Source organism: Colobus angolensis, unplaced genomic scaffold, assembly GCF_000951035.1.
Source record: "Colobus angolensis palliatus isolate OR3802 unplaced genomic scaffold, Cang.pa_1.0 Scaffold437, whole genome shotgun sequence".
Taxonomy (NCBI): Eukaryota; Metazoa; Chordata; class Mammalia; order Primates; family Cercopithecidae; genus Colobus; species Colobus angolensis.
The window spans coordinates 139,856-156,605 of NW_012117788.1; the positions used below are offsets into that span (position 1 = coordinate 139,856).

General features: G+C 47.6%; 1 protein-coding gene and 1 long non-coding RNA gene across 2 annotated transcripts in view; one reads left to right on the top strand and one right to left on the bottom strand.

Moving 5' to 3' along the window:
• The window catches only part of LOC105522579, an 18,365-nt gene extending 13,852 nt beyond the window's left edge, over nt 1–4,513 (bottom strand). Inside the window, exons 1-3 of the long non-coding RNA XR_001003470.1 lie at nt 4,452–4,513; nt 3,225–3,258; nt 2,867–2,974 (exon numbers count right to left, since the gene is read on the bottom strand). This is a non-coding gene — a long non-coding RNA (uncharacterized LOC105522579). The remainder of the gene's footprint in view (nt 1–2,866; nt 2,975–3,224; nt 3,259–4,451) is intronic.
• The window catches only part of NINJ2 (ninjurin 2), a 99,638-nt gene that overhangs the window by 29,650 nt on the left and 53,238 nt on the right, over nt 1–16,750 (top strand). The gene's annotated exons all lie outside the window — the stretch shown is intronic.

The following is a 16,750-nucleotide window of genomic DNA, read 5'->3' on the forward strand; positions in this document are numbered from 1 at the left end:
TGTACCCAGCCCTTTTCACTCTTTTAATAGTGTCCTTTGGTGCACAAGTTCTGTATTTTGATGAAATCTAATGTATCTGTTGTTTTCTTTTGTTGCCTGTGATTTTGCTGTCATATTCTAGAAATCATAGAGAAGTCCAATGTCGTGAAGATTTTTCCCTATGTTTTCTTTTAAGAGTTTTACCGTGTTAACTCTTAAGTTTAGGTCTTTGGTTCATTTTGAGTTAGTTTCTGTATATGGCATAAGGTACGGGTCCAGTTTCATTCTTTTGTATGTGGGACTATCCAGTTTTTCCAGCACCATTTATTGAAAAGATTATCCTTCCCCCATTGAATGGTCTTGGAACCCTTGCTGACAATCAGTTTACCATATATGCAAGGGTTTATTTCTGGGCTCTATTCTATTCCACTGGTCTAGATGTCTGTTCTATTGCATTTAAATAAGTATACAGGGGCCAGGTGTGGTGGCTGATACCTGTAATCCCAGCACTTTGGGAGGCCAAGGCAGGCAGATCACCTGAGGTCAGGAGTTCAAGACCAGCCTGGCCAACATGGTGAAACCCCATCTCCACTAAAAAATACAAAACTTAGCATGTCATGGCACGTGCCTGTAATCCCAGCTACTCAGGAGGCTGAGGCAGGAGGATCACTTGAACCGGGGAGGTGGAGGTTGCAGTGAGCCAAAAAAAAAACCCCCCCCCACGACCAAAAAAAAAAAAAAAAAAAAAAAAAAAAAAAAAAAAAAAAAAAAAAAGTATATGGGGACTGGATGCAGTGATTGACACCTGTAATCCTAGCATTTTGGCGGGCCGATGGGGAAGGATTTGCCTGAGCCCAAGAATTCTAGACCGGCCTGGGCAACATGACCAGCTGCTGTCTCTATTTTTCAAAAAAGAAGCGTATGGTTTCTTCCAACCTCTTGTACTTATACCGTTCCCTCAAAGAGAAGGAGAATGAGGAGGAAAAGTCTCAAACACAAAGGAATTTAATGTTATGGTGTCCTGGGTTTGAATGTTCTGAAGATGCCAGTAGATGAGCATGAAAATGTCAGGGTTGGGCAAACATTTTATTCTGTCCTGAACTCATCCCCCCTTAATATCTTCGGTACAACCATTCTCTACATTTTCTCTCTGTGCTGCTAAACTTAGAGGACCCAAGTCAGGGTTAGGAGGAGACTGATTTTGTATGTGTTTGGCGTTTACTGTAGAAGAAAAAGAACTGCAACTAGGCCAGGCACAGTGGCTCACGCCTGTAGTCCCAGCACTTTGGGAGGCAGAGGCAGGTGGATCACGAGTTCAGAAGTTCGAGACCATTCTGGCCAACATAGTGAAACTCCGTCTCTACTAAAACTACAAAACATTAGCCGGCTGTGGTGGCGTGCGCCTGTAATCTCAGCTACCAGGGAGGCTGAGGCAGGAGAATCGTGTGAACCTGGGAGGCGGAGGTTGCAGTGAGCCGAGATTGCGCCATTGCGCTCCAGCCTGGGCAACAGTGCGGAAAAATAAAAAAAAAAAAAAGGACTGCAACTAATCAACATGTATTTATTGAGCACAACTTATGTGAGGCACTATAACTTATATAAGTTGTGCTCAACTCATGGTGGCTTACAGTCTATCAGGGAGGTATATATATCAAGGCGTGACTTGTTACTTGGAGACAGAGAAATGCGAATTGAAGTAGTTGGCAAAATATCCTAAGGTGGGGTCTTTTGGTTTTGTTAAAGAAGAAGAAATTCAGATTCGGGAATGAATGAGAAGAAAACTGGAATGAAACAGGCAGGAATGAGTAAGCTATTTGGAACAGTGCAGAGGCCTTTCTGACCAGATCAGACGGTGTGTGGGGAGGAAAGAATAACTGGATAGGTGGGGTGGGGCCGAATTATGGAGGATTTTTAAATAACCAGGCAAAGGAATGTGTACTCGATTTAGTAGACAGTAGAAAACTCAAAAGTGCTTTGTTTTTTTTTACACAATCTCACTCTGTCGCCCAGGATAGAATGCAGTGGGGCAATCTTGGCTCACTGCAACCTCCACCTTCTAGGTTCAAATGATTCTCCTGCCTCAGCCTCCCAAGTAGCTGGGACTACAGGCACGTGGCACCATGCTTGGCTAATTTTTGTATTTTAGTAGAGATGGGATTTCGCCATGTTGGCCAGGCTGGTCTTGAACTCCTGGCCTCAAGTGATCTGCCCGCCTCAGTCTCCCAAAGTGCTGGGATTACAGGCGTGGGCCACTGCACCCAGCCTCAAAAGTTTTTAAATGACGTGATTTTTTTTTTTTTTTTTAATGGAGGGGTGGGGCACAGTTTTAGGTAGGTTGGTTCAGGAAGGGATGCAATATAGATTAGAGGGCAGGAATTGATTCAGTTCTCAGAGAACTTCCCTGGAAAAGAAAGTCATAGATCTTTGCCCCAAGCCCAATGCCAAGCTGAGGTATATTTCACGACGTTTCTGATTGAAATCTACTGACAGAAAATACACTGGATCTAAGATCTTGTGAGATCTTGCCCAAGCTTAACCCGGCCCACTAACCTTTTGTGCTAATGGCATGAAATGCCTACACTTGGTTCTGGTTTGGGCTGGCACCCTCCCCGGCGTGCCTCACTGTGGTGCCATGTTTCCAAAGCTTCCACACCCCAGAAAGGGCTATAACTTTAGTTTCTTCATTTTTACAAAAGGTCAGGTTTTCAAAAGCTTGGATCAGCTGGGATTTTCTCTGTTGCTGAAGATACATGAAAACTGGGGGACATTGCAGTTGACCTTTAGGGCCTTCTCTCCACCCCCGCCCCCATCTCCATCACCCCAGAGCTAAGCCTCCTCAGGACCTAGTACCCTTCATACAGCGGTTTCTCACACTGCTGAAAATTACCTGTGACTCATACAAGTGGTTCAGGCTGCTCAGTCCCAGACAGGAATGTTGAGTCTTGCCAGCTGACATGTTGGGGTCACAAGAAAGAGAGAGCAAGTGTCCTGTGGGCTGGAATCAGGGGAGATGCACAGACACCCTGTGAACATTCCAGAGTGCAGGGCTGAGGAATGGCCTGAGAGGCACATTGCCCTGTGGTCAGAGGCTAGCTGCAATTTTACCCTCCTTCCCTGCCCAAACACTCCTGACGCTGGAATTTCATCAGATGGCTACCGTGTTTGGTTTTCAACCAGGACAAACAAAGAAAAGAGATTTGTTTTCCTGTCTGCTTTTGCTGAATGGAATCTCTGATTCTAATTACCAGCGTGCCTTAGACACCCTGGGGCTGGTTAGGACTTTAAAACCCACGCACACAGGACTCTCGGCTTCACTGAATCTTTTTCCATATCCTGAGCCCGAGTTCAAACTTCATCCTCCCGGTCCCCCATGTCCCTTCAATCTCTGATTAATTCTCCAGTCAGCTTCCTGCTAATGGTCCACCCACAAATTGCTCTTTCAGCTGAACTTCCCCAAAACTTGAGCATCCTCACCAAATATCTTGGACTTCCTCACAACCTGGTTATCGTCTCATCTGCCTGCCTTTCTGGAATCATTTTGAAGTGTTAAAAAAAAAAATCTCCTCTAATTTTCAAGGGCATGCAGGAAACGCAGCCCCTAAGGAGCACTGCAGAAATCTGGAGTTCTACTCTGTTTATACCTACATCTAGCCTTCCAGGAGTTTCAGATCGTGTCCTGGAAACATTCTTAATTGAAAATGGGGTGAGGAGCAAGAAAGGGGATTGTGAATTACAATTACAAACAGTACACACATAACACAGGGACAGTCTTTGCATTTCTCATCTCTGATCCCAAGGATCAAGAGGTAGAGGCAGGCCCGGTGCGGCGGCTCACGCCTGTAATGCCAGCACTTTGGAGGCCGAGGCAGGCGGATCACGAGGTCAAGAGCTAGAAACCATCCCGGCCAACATGGTGGAACCCCCGTCTCTACTAAAAATACAAAAATCAGCCGGGCGTGGCAGTAGCACCTGTAGCCCCAGCTACTCGGGAGGCTGAGGCAGGAGAACCGCTGGAACCCGGGAGGCAGAGGTTGCAGTGCACGCCACTGCACTCCACCCTGGTGATGGAGCGAGACTCCGTCTCCAAATAAGTAAATAAAGTTTAAAAAAAAAAAAAGGTAGAGGCAGCTCTCAGGTGAGTGAATTCGCAGATGCCCACGCATGTCTGGAACGTACCCCAGGGGTCATTAGAGACGGCCAGCAGAGGCGGGAGGATCTTCCGTTTGGTTTTCTTTCAGAACGTTTGTCCGGAGAGCATCCTGTTCTGTGACATGCATATCCACCGCCGTCTCCAAATTGCTAGGTTGAGCACAGTACTCAGTGCCTGGCATTGAGTTAGAAATAGAAAATGAGCCGGCGAGTCCCGCCAAGGCTATGGCAGGGGCCATTACTGAGCCCGTTCCCCACCAACCTTTCTGCTGTTTAACTGCGTGTCCTCCTTCCCCTCCAGATCCCAAGGGCTTGACTCCTACCTCTTCTAAGGCATTTTGAAACGTTTGCAAATGCACCCTTGATCCTAGCACGTACTTAAGAACCTGTAATCCCAGCATTTTGGGAGGTCGAGGCAGGCAGATAACCTGAGGCCAGGAGTTCAAGACCAACCTGGTCAACATGGTGAAACTCCATCTCTACTAAAAATACAACAAAACTAACCAGGCGTGGTGGCCGGAGCCTGCAGTCCCAGCTACTCGGGAGGCTGAGGCAGGAGAATCGCTTGAACCCGGGAGATGCAGGTTGCAGTGAGCCAAGATCACACCACTGCACTCCAGCCTAGGCAACTAACCAAGACTCTGTCTCCAAAAAAAAAACAAAAAGAAAAACAAAAACAAAATCACCACAAAAACAGAAAAAAAAAAATAGAAGCAGCTTTCCTGCTGATAGAAAGCAATGGCCTACTCTGCTATAATTACAACTGAAGAGTCACTTTCTTTCAAAAACTCTATTTTCAGATGTTTACCACTTTCTTTAAAAAGGAAAGAAATTTGCCTCAAAGGCAGGCAGTCCCCAGGGCATTTCTGGTCTCCTGGGGAAGGAACCTAAGAGCGGTTTGGTAAAATTCCATTTTGCTATCTTGGTGTTACCTAAGGACAGGAACTGAGGTGGGGCTTTGGTGACGGCAGGGACTGAAGAGAGTTGTCTTTCGTTGTCCAGAGTGTCCAGTTGTTTGGTTTTCCTGGGCCACACTGGAAGAATTGTCTTGCCCCACACATAAAATACAGTAACACTATGATAAACTCAAAAAAAAAAATCGCAGAAAAACTTCATATATATATACAAAATTTTGTGGTTGTTGTTGTTGGGATGGAGTTTCGCTCGTCGCCCAGGCTGGAGTGCAATGGCGCAATCTCAGCTCATCGCAACCTCTGCTTCCTGGGTTCAAGCGATTCTCCTGCCTCAGTCTCCTGAGTAGCTGGGATTACAGGCATGCGCCACCACACCCGGCTAATTTTGTATTTTCAGTAAGATGGGGGTTTCTCCATGTTGGTCAGGCTGGTCTGAAACTCCCGACCTCAGGTGATCCGCCTACTTCGGCCTCCCAAAGTGCTGGGATTGCAGGCGTGAGCCACCAGCCCGACCAAGAACTCATAAAGTTTTAAGAAAATTTACGAATTTGCTTTGGGCTGCGTTCAAAGCCGTCCTGGGCTGCATGGGGCCCACAGGCTGTGGGTTGGACAAGCTTGCTAGACTGTCATGAAGTTTTGAGTAGGTGAATTGTGTGGAGAGACCTAGAAGACAGGAATCCTGGGTTGTGTTGGACTCTCCCCGCCATTGGACCTGTGCTCCCTCCACCCAGGTAGCCTGGCAGTGGCCAGTGGAGAAGGGAGCCAGACTGCCGCGGTGCAAATCCCAGGCTCCTAGTCCTGTGGACCACTTACTCCTTGGGTGAACTTGGGAAGCTCCTCATCCTTTAGGCCCCAGTTTTCCCCCGTGTAAAATGAAGATAGTAACGGGACCTACCTCGTAGGATCATTGTGAGGATTAAATGAATTAGCACATGAAAAGAGTGTCATTACCGGAAAGGGGTCCCAATCCAGACCCCAAGAGACGGTTTTTCGGATCTTGTACGGTAACTCTGGGCTATTCCATAAAGTAAAATGAAAGCCAGTTTACTAGAGAAGTAAAGAAACACAAGAACGGCTGCTTTATAGGCAGAGCAACCCTGAGGGCTGCTGGTTGGCTATTTTTATGGTTATTTCTGGATCGTATGCTAAATAAGGGGTGAGTTATTCATGAGTTTTTTGGGAAGGAGATGGAGATTTTCCCCCTCCCCCAACTGAGGACTCCTCCTTCTTTTAGACCGTGTAGGATAATTTCCAGGTGTTGCCGGGGCATTTGTAAACTGTCGTGGGGCTGGTGGGAGTGTCTTTTAGCATGCTGATGTATAATTAGCGGATAATGAGCAGTGGGGACAGCCAGAGGTCGCTTTCATCGCCATCTTGATTTTGGTGGGTTTTGGTCGGCTTCCTTACTGCATCCTGCTGCATCAGCAGGGCCTTTGTGACCTGTATCTTGTGCTGACCTCGTACCTCCTCCTGTGACTAAGAGTACCTAACCTCCTGGGAATGCCACCCAGCAGGTCTCGGCCTCATTTTGCCAGCCCCTATTCAAGATGGAGTCACTCTGGTTCGAATGCCTCTGACACAGACACATATTGTATAGGCATTACCATGGTTATGTGTTTTGCTTTCCCTGTCTGTAAAATGAGGAAATGCTGTTAATTGTTATGTTGGTCACTCTGTACCAGAGCCAGGAAGAGCGTCCATTGTGTGCCAGACACTCCTTGTAGGTGATGCTGTGAGGAGACGCAGAAGCAAGGAAAGAACTGGCTCCTTCCTATGTACTCTGAGATCTCTGTGAGGAGCCTGCCCCCTTCCCCTCTATGAAGACTGCTCATGGAGATCTCAGACTACCTGCGAAGGGGAAACATCCACACCCAGTTTTCCCTGGTGGAAAGGTGTGACACAGAGGTCGGCCAGAGGCTCGCGGCCCCTTCTCCACCCAGAGCAGCATCTCAGCTCAACCTGGGGAGCCAATAAAGTGGTGCAGGGATCCTGCAGGCTCTGGCAGACTCAGCCTTGATCTTTGGATCCAGCTCTCTGTCCCCATGGCCAGTCTTCTCACTCCCAGGCCTTCTGTCTGGCACAGGGTGTGAAGGAGGAGCCGGGGGGCAGGGCGGGGAGGATGCGGCAGGGATGGGGACAGCACAGGAAGGACTTGGCTTAGCCAATTGAGATTTTTTTTTTTTCTTCTTTTTGAGACAGCGTCTCGCTCTGTCGCTCAGGCCGGAGTGCAGTGGCCCGATCTCGGATCACTGCAGCCTCCACCTCACCAGTGCAAGTGATTCTCCTGCCTCAGGCACCCATCCAAGTAGCTGGGATTACAGGCGTGCGCCACCACGCCCAGCTCTCGCTGAGATTTTGGCAGGGGTCTCTTGAGCAGCTGATGGGCTCCTGTCACTGTACCCAGTCTGTCCCAGGCCATTCTGGCTCCACTTAAGCCTGGTCTTCCTGTCCCACACTCAGAGCCCAGGTCTGGGCACAGTGGTGCCATCCTTGTGTGTGTGTGGTATGCTGCAGCTGTGCCCACAAAGTCTGCCCCGGCCTCTCATGAACCCAACCCATTTGAGGCTTCAGTAATTAGAATTTTCCTTGCTTCACTTTATCTAAATCCTATCAAACTTGTCAAGGGCTACCTCAGTCTCACCTCCTCCAAGAAGTCTTCTCTGATTGCCCAGCAGACATCAGTCTCACTATCTTAAGTTTCCTAGTTCTCTACTTCACTCATTTAGAAATTGGAAATGTAGACATGTACTTAATTATATTCTCAAAAAATATTTGAGCACCTGTTTGATCGCAAGAAAGCGGGGATGGGTGTTGGGGCATCCATGAAAATACAGGACAGTATCTTCTAACAAGAAGCTTAAATTCTAAAAGGATGAAAAAAATTCTAAAGGCATGGCCTAGAAAATTCCTTATTGCCATATGTTGCTTTTCAGGTTGGATGCTATGAGTTAATTCAAAAATCATAGTAAAACAGTTGTTAGGTGCTTGCTATGGGCCATTACTGTATTTAGCACTTTACACAAATTATTTTATTCAATTAATGTATTTTTTTGAGATGGAGTCTGGCTCTCACCCAGGCTGGTGTGCAGTGGTGTCATCACAACTCACTGCAACCCTGAACTCCTAGGTTCAGACAACCTTTCCGTCTCAGCCTTTTGAGTAGCTGTAACTGCAGACGTGTCTTACCACATGTGGGTGATCTTTTAATTTTTGTAGAGACAGGGTCTCGCTATGCTGCCCAGGCTGGTCTTGAACTCCTGGGCTCAAGCAATCCTCCCGCCTCAACCTCTCAAAGTGCTGGGATGACAGGCGCGAGCTACTGCACCAAGCTAAGTTATTTTATTTAACTCTTCAGAGTATCCCATTTAGTAGATACTATTATTATTATCCCTACTTTAGAGATGAGGAAACTAAGGGGCAGAAAAGTTGAGTGACTCCCTAGTATGTATCAGCTAGTGAGAAAGCCAGGATGTGAGCCAAGCACCCTGACTCCGTTGTTTATACCGTTAACCACAGCGCCAGATTTCTTCTGTGTTTCACCTTTTATGTCCAGCTAGAGTGAAACTCTTAAGTCCTGGAGAGCCCTGTAGCACTTAGTGCATCAATGCCTTTGTAGGTAGGAGGTTCTGGTAGGAGGTAGTCAATATTCAGGGATGCCTTGATGATCAGGCCATGTGGCAGAGAGAAGAGAGTGTCCAAAGTTTCTTAGTTCTGGGCAATAGAATTGGGAAAAGCAACCAGGAGTCCAGCACCTAAATATTGCTGTATACTAACTCTTAGCTCCCACTACCTCCTTGCTAACACAGCTCTTTTTTCAGGCCTACACCATGGTTCCCGTGAATGTAGCGAGCAAATGGGCTTCTTATGAGTACCTCCTCACTGGGTGGACACAGGCCCATTAGGAGCAGGCCCAGAGGCCTAGTGTCTTCAGACTAATGCTTGCCAGGACCAGTGAGGTCAAAACATTACCCAGAACTGAGGCTTGATGTCCTGTCTCGAGGACAGACTCATCCCATCCTATCTGCCGAGTTATAGTGATTGTACTTCTGAGAGAACAGGGAACACTTCAGGCAAGAAAATATCAGTCCTCGTTCAAAGGGAATGATTCTCCTAAATTTAATGAAACTCTTACAGCCTAATCCCTCACCTATCATGATATCTATTTATTTCATATTCATTGATCATCTACTTGGTACAAGAAACTGTGGCTTCCTCCCCATAAAGGAGGTGATTCCAGTTTTAGACACACGTATCTACAAGATGAGTCATAGGATAATGATTATCCTATCAACCATTTATTAAAAATTGCTTATCCATTTCTTCTGTGCTAATAAGTGTTTTGATAGACTCTATCTCATTTAGTCTTTAAAACAAATCTGGATATAATTTTTCCACATGGTGGACCAAGCTCTGAGAAGGTACTTTATAGTAGAGTCTGCTCCTAACAACTATACTGTCCATGAGAGGTCCAGACGGTGAGGACTATGGAGAACAGAGGCCAAGGTCCCTGTTGGCTTAGTTGACCAAAAGAAACTTGCTGGAAAAGGCTCCTGTAGATGTCCCCTCTTCTAATACCCCTACCCAATGCTTTCTTCTTCTTCACTGTAGCCTCCAGAGAACTCCCAAATTAATTTTTCTAAGATACAGCTATGATCACCACACACTCTGCTCAAAAACCTTCAGTGATGCCCCTAAAATTCCCAAACTACTCTTCAGCCTGAAATGCAAGGTCTTGACTTCACCTTGGCTTTCTGACCTTCTCTCTGTCTGCTCCCTCTCCCTATGTTCTTGCCAAATAGAACTATTTGCTAGTCTGCATGTAGGTCCACCCTGCTGCTTCCAAGGCTCTTGGCATACCATTCCTACCACCTAGAATGCCTTTTCTTCATCTTTGTCTCTCCAACTCTTACCCATCCTTCAGTGTCCAGCTCAAATATCACTTGCTACATGATAGTTACTAAGCTAGGGCGGTAACTTTTCTTTTTTTTTTTTGAGACGGAGTCTCACTCTGTCGCCCAGGCTGGAGTGCAGTGGCACGATCTTGGCTCACTGCAACCTCCATCTTCTGGGTTCAAGGCAATTCTCTTGCCTCAGCCTCCCAAGTTGCTGAGATTACAGGCACACGCCACCACGCCTGGCTACATGTATTTTTAGTAGAGACAGAGTTTCACCATGTTGACCAGACTGGTCTTGAACTGCTAACCTCAGGTGATCTACCTGCCTCAGCCTCCCAAAGTGCTGGGATTACAAGTGTGAGCCACTGTGCCCGGCCATATATATTTTTTATACCATGTGTTGTGGTTTGTATGTCATTTCCTCTACTAGACAGCAAGCTTCTTGAAAGTGAATCCAGATTTCATTCATTCATATATTTTCCCATATTCCAGTATCCTGGTGTATCTTTGTATTTTTCTGTATCCCCATACACTAGTATCCTAACCTAATTAGAGTTCTGTAAATATCTATTGGATAAATTGATTTTTAAAATCAAAGAGTAAAATACGTAAGCAGAAGGACTGGTCTTCCCTGCCAATCTTCCTCTGAAGTGCTCATACTTTTACACATAGGTTTAGGGTCCTACAAAGCTCAGGTAGAATGGAACCCAGCAGGGTAACATCGTAGAGAACAATGAGGCATTTGCATAGTACATTGTAGAGTAAGAGGATGGGACGTAGAGTTCAGGGTGAGGGTAGGGGAAGGGCTATAATAGCAAAAAATGAATTTCATTATTTGTCTTTTGCTTTTGTTTTCGAGACAGAGTCTCGCTCTGTCGCCAAGGCTGGAGTGCGGTGGTGTGATCACGGCTCACTGCAGCCTTGACCTCCTGGGCTCAAGGGATCCTCCTACCTCTGCCTCCTGAGCAGCTGGGACTACAGGCGTGTGCGCCACCACACCTAGCTACTTTTAAAATTTTTTGTAGAGACAGGGTCTCACTATGTTGCCCAGTCTGGTCTTGAACTCCTGGGCTCAAGCGATCCTTCTGCCTCAGCCTCCCAGAGTGCTGGGATTACAGGCATGAGCCACCATGCCCAGCCTCACTCTTTGAAATATTGCCCAACATCCTGGTATTTGAATTCACCTCCCTTGCCTGGTGCAAATTGTGGCACCCCAGCCAAACCTAGCAGCCTTGCCTGTCACTAGTAAACCCCAGATCCCTTCCTAGCCTATCGCCTCTCACTCATCCCAGGGTACGTGCTGGTTGCAAACTAAGTCCAAGAGTGGATTTGGACTCAAGCTGGTAACTAACAACTGGACTTTTAGATTCAGAGTTTGGATGATGAGAAAAGTGAGGTTTTGAGTGGGTGGGAAGAAACCTTCCCTGATTTTGGCTGGTCCATTCGGAGACTCACAGCACGAACAGACAGGGCGGGCTGGCGGGGCAGGAGCCCTGGGGAAAGGTGTGTTCACGCAGGGCCTGAGGTGAAAGGAGAGCTGCACGTGTAGCCGTGGGGGAGGGGGACGGAGGCTGGGAGATCCTTCCTAGGGATGGGAGCGCTTTCCACTTCAAGAACTGCAAGTCTGCAGGCTCCCAGCTCCTAGGACAGAAACTTACAGAACTGTCACTGTCAGGAGGGAGTGCTGGGTCTCAGATGGACTCTGTTCCTGAGCCCCTCTCTTGCTTCCATTCACCTTGCACCAGCTGTGCAGAGAACCGAGCCTTGAGCTGATATCTGCCTTTGCAATGTTGCAGCTGAGTGCGTGCTGTCTTTTGCTGACCTGGTCTTCCAAAATCTAAGAAGCCTACAACAGCCTTTTGGGAGATGGGACACATGGAGGTCTCGTTACAAGTTCCATGGGACTTTTAGAGCTTAGATCTATGGACAACTGAGGAAAGGCAAATTTAAACTTGTTGGAAGCAATCCACACAAGAGCTGGTTTTCCTAACCTGGGCCGGGGTGTCCATACCTTCCCGAAGGAGTCCGTGTGACTTCAGGAGGTGATGAACCTGCTGAAATTATGTGACAAGTTATTCACGAAAAAATAAAAATTAAAAAAAAAAAAGGAAAGTTATCCGTGTGTGGCTGCATCTAGGGTGGGGTAGGGGGTCCGTCACCTTGATCAGATTCTGAAAGGGTCTGTGACCTGGAAAGTTAAAGCAGCACGTTTTTCTAGAGGATGAAGCTGGGAACTGGGTGTCAGGGGAGGACTCCTCCTGCTTCCCATGTGCTGCAAACATGTGCAGTAGGAAACAAGGACAAAGACTAGGAAGTGGCAAAAAAGCACTTCTTAAAAAGGCCTTTAAACAGAATCCTGAGCATTTCCCAGATTTTCTTATAAAAGTTGTCTTCCTCTCTGTAAGTGACCCACTTTCTTCCCTTCCTTCCTTTCTTTCTTCCTTTCTTTCTCTCTTTCTTTCTCTTTCTTCTTTCTCTCTTTCTCTTTCTTTTTTTTTTTGACAGAGTCTCACCCTGTCACCCAGGCTGGAGTGCGGTGGTACAATCACAGCTCACTGCAGCCTCAAATTCCTGGGCTCAAGCAATTCCCCCATCTCAGCCTCCCAAGTAGCTGGGACTACAGGTGTGCGCCGCCACGCCTGGCGCATTTTCTAAAAATTTTTATAGAGATGGGGGTCTCCCTATGCTGCCCAGGCTGGTCTTGAACTCCTGGGCTCTAGCAATCCTCCTGCCTCAGCCTCCCAAAGTGCTGAGATGACAGGTGTGAATCACCATGCCTGATTGTACGCTACTCTTTCTTACTTGTCTCTCCTTCTAGTTTGTCTTCACTGCCACAGGGGAACCTCTTCTAGTCGCTGCTATTTCTTCAAGAAGGATGTGAGGCTAGAGACCCAGGACTGCTTGTTTGTTCGGTTGGACTTAGGAGCCACGTCCAGGAAGGACTGAGTAAGTCCTTCATCTCATCCAGTGGTAGCCAAACTCTTCAAGCCTGAGTACCTCTTTAAGACTTCAGAACCTTGGCCGGGAGCAGTGGCTCATGCCTGTAATCCCAGCCCTCTGGGAGGCCAAGGTGGGTGGATCACCTGAGGTCAGGAGTTCAAGACCGGCCTGGCCAACGTGGCAAAACCCCATCTCTACTAAAAATACAAAAATTAGCCGGGCATGGTGATGCACACCTGTCATCCTAGCTACTCGGGAGGCTGAGGTGGGAGAATTGCTCCAACCCAGGAGGCAGAGGTTGCAGTGAGCCAAGATCATGCCACACTGCACTCCAGCCTGGGTGACAGAGTAAGACTCCGCCTCAAAAACAAACAAACTTCAAAACCACGTTTGGATCCTTCCAAGTAATCGTAATTGTACTTTTAGTATCTACAAATGAAAAACTGCCTGCTGATAAAAGCTACCGTGCATTCAATAATACCTTTTACATCTATCTTTAAAATGATAGCAGCATCTCTGTGCATTTGACAAACAGCACAGCCTTTCTGTGTGAGATGCATCATCTATTTGTTCTCTAGGCCATGTTTGCTGTGCGTCTGGATTCAGGGACCCCCTACTGTCTGAGACCCTCTCCCCTTCCCGCAAAGTGGGGATCGCTGGTCTAGTTTAAGCTGTTTATTTTATAGATGGAGAAGCTGTGGTCTAGGAAACCAAAATTCCTAGTGAAGTAGTTTGGGGCCCGTTTCCATCCAGGTTCCTTGGCTATGTCCTGGGCCCATTGCAGGATGCTCACGAGCCATAGAATGGACACCCGGCGACGACATCCAGTTTCCCACTCCCGCACTGCCTGCGCTCTCCCCACTCCCGCACTGCCTGCGCTCTCCCCACTCCCGCACTGCCTGCGCTCTCCCCTCACTAGGAGGTGTCCAAAAGGCACCTGAGGGATGAAAGGACGCTTCAGGGCTTGCCCGATCTGAGAAACAGTCAGACAAGAGGGCGAACCGTGAAACACCAGGCTCTGGCAACAAACTGGAGCACAAAACCATGACGTGGCTGCCGTGGGCTGAGGGTGCCATGCTGGCAGCTAAACCCTCCCTCACTTAGTCCTCACTATAACCCTGACTGTTAAGGAACATTATCTTCACTTTACAGATGAGGAAACTGAAGCTTAGAGAGGTCAATGACAGTATCACACTGTTACTACAAGCTGCAGAGATAGGATTCAAAGCCAACTCTAAATCCAGACCCTGACATGGTAGTCACTATGCAATACGACTTTATGCAAGGCTGCTGGGCTCGGGATACTTGGGGCTTCTTTAGGATCAAGTAATTTTGCTACCTCTTTACCCGAGGAATCATTCTAAACCCAGCGCCAGCTCGCCAAGAATGTGTAAGTCGCTCTCTTCCAGGAGACTATCGGCAGCACTAAGCATCCTGGCCACATCCTGGAAGGACCCAGGAGGACTCCGCAGGCAACATGCAACTCTTGCAGGACACAGCATTCCTTACGTTCTAATTCTGGCTCACAGCCTGTGTACAGAGGTAGAAAGGGTGAGTTCCTGTGCTCATTCCCACCGCTGTCCTCGGTTCACACGCTGACTGCAGGGTGTGCGGCTGTATACAGATTGCCCCACTCCATGAAGCTCTTGAGAACTAGATGAGCCCACACGGATTCTTCTCATTCCCACTGAAGCATGTTCTCTTTGGCCACTAACATAGCTGCTGCCTTTTCTCTTTTTTTGAATCACATATGAGAGTCTTATATCCCCAGCAAGCACCTTGCAAGCAGGGGCCAGGTCCTAAACATACTCTGTATCCCCTACCCCAAGTGCCCAGCTTAGGGCTGGACACACCATCAACTCCTGATAAATACTTGCCAGACTCCACCCAACGGTCCTGACAATAAACCGCCTCCCTCCTGGACCACTGCTTCTAGTCACTGCTCTCCTCAAAAGAAACTGCCGGCACCCCACTCCCCAACTATTTCTCCACAAGGCACGTGACCTTTCAAAGCTCTGGGATTTGGTTTTGCTGCCCTTTCAGAAAGAAGCCTGACGTTTCTGATAAGCTCTTGTTTTTGGGAGTCCATGGAGAAGACATGAGACCGGTTTCTCTGTACCGGGGCAGGGCCCTCTGAGAGCTCTGAGAGGCCGTTGGAGGCGTTGGCTCTAAACCATCCGAGTCTAGAGCCAAAGCCAGAGATGGAGGGAGTTAGGTGTTTGCGCTTCTCTGCTCTTGCCGCCTTCTCAAGGGCTCCTGGTAACCAAGTGTGTTTGCCTTTTGCTACCCTGGGAGGCCGAGAGCCTCCTTTTCTCTGCAGACGGAGACAGAACTTCTGCATTAAGAGGCAATTTGGCTCCTGATCTAAAACTGCAGTCTCCCTGGGGCCCGAGGCTCTGGCACTGTGACTGAAAGGGCCCCGGGCCACCGTGCTGTCAGACTGACCTTCACCGGGTCAACCCAGATCACTAACCAAAGCCTGCTGGTAGGATACATGCCTCTCTGAACCTCAGTTTCTTCCTCTGTAAAATAGACAGATCAGGCACAACCAATCTCTAAAGCCCTTCCTGTGGTTCCAAAGTCCCAAAACGCCTCTGGGCATTGAGTCCTAAAATGCTGTTCCGGGGTTCCAGAATGGCATACTGCCTTCCCAACACTCCCCCCTCACCCCTACCTCATTACCAACTCTCCATGGGACTTTTAACCACACACTTTTAACCTTGGCATTGTCCAGCCAGGAGCTCCGACGGGTGCAGATGGTCCTACTGACAGATCAGGGTTGCTGCCACCTAGCACCCTAGAAAACTTCCAAAGGGGAAAGAGGAGGCTTTTGTGCAGTCTGACATTAAATTTGTAATCAGATTCCCCCTTATCCCTTTCAGACTATCAGAGTACGTTATTCACTGAATAATGTTAAAAACCGTCATAATAGCTGAAAATTTTACCTGTTCTTTATTGTTGATGAAGTGATTTTACATCTATTATCTCATTGTAAAATCCTCATGAGAATCCTATATAGAAGATAAGGATTGTTATTTCTATTTTGCAGGCCAGATAAACCGACTGACGTACCTAAGTTAGCCAACCAGAATGATAAAGCTGAGCGTGGATGCTCTGTGTCCTAAACAGAACCACAGGGACCTAGAAGCCAGGAGCAAAACTCACATCCTCTTGTTTTTTGTTTTTCATTTTTTATTATATATATATATATATTTCATCCTTCTGCAGTTTCTTTTGTTTTCTGAGATAGAGTCTCACTTTGTCACCCAGGCTGGAGTGCAGTGGTGCAATCACAGCTTACTGCAGCCTTGAGCTCACAGGCTCAAGTGATCCTTGAGCTGATCCTCCCACGTCAGCCTCCCGAGTAGCTGAGACTATAGGCACACACAACCACACGCAGCTAATTAAAAAAAAAAAAATTTTTTTTTTGACAGAGTTTTGCTCTTATTGCCCAGGCTGGAGTGCAATGCAAAATCTCGGCTCACTGCAACCTCTGGCTCCCAGGTTCAAGCAATTCTTCTGCCTCAGCCTCCTGAGTAGCTGGGATTACAGGCATGCACCACCACACGTGGCTAATTTTTGTATTTTTAATAGAGACAGGGTTTCCCCATGTTGGTCAGGCTGGTCTTGAACTCCTGACCTCAGGTATACCTAATCTGCCCGCCTTGGCCTCCCAAAGTGTTGGGATTACAGGCATGAGCCACCATGACCGGCCTTTAAAATTTTTTTTATACAGATGGGGTCTTTCTATGTCGCCCAGGCTGGCCTTGAACTCCCAGGCTCAAGCAGTTCTCCCTCCTCGGCCTCCCAAAGTGCTGGAATTGCAGGCATGGGCCACTATGCCCAGAATTCCTTTTCTGGACACTTACTTTG